Genomic DNA, 1976 nt, shown 5'->3' on the forward strand with positions numbered 1-1976 from the left:
AGAGAGAGGATAGAGAGAGGCAGGGGGAGAGAAAGAGAGAGAGGGAGAGAGAGCGAGGCAGTAGGAGAGAGGGGGAGGCAGGAGGAGAGAGGGGAGAAAGAGAGAGAGAAGAGAGAGGGAGGCAGTAGGAGAGAGAGGGAGGGAGAGGCAGGAGGAGAGGGAAAGAGGGAGGTAGTAGGAGAGAGAGGGAGGGAGAGGCAGGAGGAGAGGGAAAGAGGGAGGCAGGAGGGAGAGAGAGGGTGGGAGAGGGAAAGAGGGAGGCAGGAGGAGAGAGGGGTGGGAGAGGCAGGAGGAGAGGGAAAGAGGGAGGCAGGAGGAGGGAGAGAGGGAGGGAGAGGCAGGAGGAGAGAGGGAGGAGAGAGGGAGGCAGGAGGAGAGAGAGGGGGAGAGAGAGAGAGAGCGAGGCAGTAGAGAGGGAGGGAGAGGCAGGAGGAGAGAGAGGGAGAGGCAGGAGGAGAGAGAGGGAGAGAGGATAGAGGGAGAGGGGGTGGGGTGGAGGAGAGGGAGAGGCAGGAGGAGAGAGAGGGTGGGAGAGGCAGGAGGAGAGGGAAAGAGGGAGGCAGGAGGAGAGAGAGGGTGGGAGAGGCAGGAGGAGAGGGAAAGAGGGAGGCAGGAGGAGAGAGAGGGAGAGAGAGCGAGGCAGTAGGAGAGAGGGGAGGCAGGAGGAGAGAGAGAGAGAGAGAGAGAGAGCGAGGCAGTAGGAGAGAGGGAGGGAGAGGCAGGAGGAGAGAGAGAGGGAGAGGCAGGAGGAGAGAGAGAGGGAGAGAGGATAGAGGGAGAGGGGGTGGGGTGGAGGAGAGGGAGAGGCAGGAGGAGAGAGGGAGAGGCAGGAGGAGAGAGAGAGGCAGGGAGAGAGAAAGAGAGACAGAGAGAGAGAGAGAGGCAGTAGGAGAGAGAGGGTGGGAGAGGCAGGAGGAGAGAGAGGGAGGGAGAGGCAGGAGGAGAGAGAGAGGGGGAGAGGCAGGAGGAGAGAGAGAGATAGAGAGGTAGGGGCAGGAGGAGAGAGAGAGAGGATAGAGGGAGAGGGGGGTGGGGTGGAGGAGAGGGAGAGGCAGGAGGAGAGAGGGAGAGGCAGGAGGAGAGAGAGAGAGAGACAGAGGAGAGAGGGAGGGGGAGGCAGGAGGAGAGAGGAGGGAGAGGCAGGGAGGAGAGAGAGAGAGAGAGAGGCAGGGGAGGGGGTGTCAATGGTCACGTAGCTGATTGCAAGTGATCCTTAAAAATAATGGTTCAAGTTTAGAACCAATAGAGGTTCTTTATCTGGGACACAATGCTGGAGGAGACCAAATAAAAGCATTAAAACACACTTCATTGATCTTGGATATTATTTATTTTTCCTTATTTTTTATCAACATATCAAAGCTGTTTACATCATATTTTTAAGGTCTGCTCCACGATCATATGATCACAAGCTGTGACTAACATCTTCATCAGGTTACTAAATGGTCGGACACTCACAGAGACCTTACAACACCATTTCCCAGAATGGGGAACATTCATTATTAGCCTCTATATCTTCAACCTCGGGTGACCTATAGACTTAATACCAACATATTTTAAAAAGAGGCATCTAAATTGCAGATACAATTTAGACCAATTTAGTTGTTTTACTAGATTAGATTTGTTTATTAAGTCAGAATTATATTGAGTGCCTAAAATAGACAACTGTAACACTCTCCTTTCATTAAAACCAAAGAACACAATTAATCAGCCACAATGAATTCAAATCTCTGCTGAACGAGTGCTGACTAAAACTAGGAGGAGAAAGAAATACATCTATACCACATGGGTTCACATCAGCTCGCAAGATTATCAATGAAGCTGGGAAATGCAAATTTACCACTGATTTTTGAAAGCAGCTCTCGCCTGGACTCACATATCTGTAGATGTCGTTCCAGTGCAATTATGCTTTCGTGTAGGTTCAACAATCAAACTTTACAAACTTAAAATAAGGCAGAACTTAATTCTTGATATAATTC

Source organism: Hippoglossus stenolepis, chromosome 2 (genome assembly GCF_022539355.2).
Source record: "Hippoglossus stenolepis isolate QCI-W04-F060 chromosome 2, HSTE1.2, whole genome shotgun sequence".
Taxonomy (NCBI): domain Eukaryota; kingdom Metazoa; phylum Chordata; class Actinopteri; order Pleuronectiformes; family Pleuronectidae; genus Hippoglossus; species Hippoglossus stenolepis.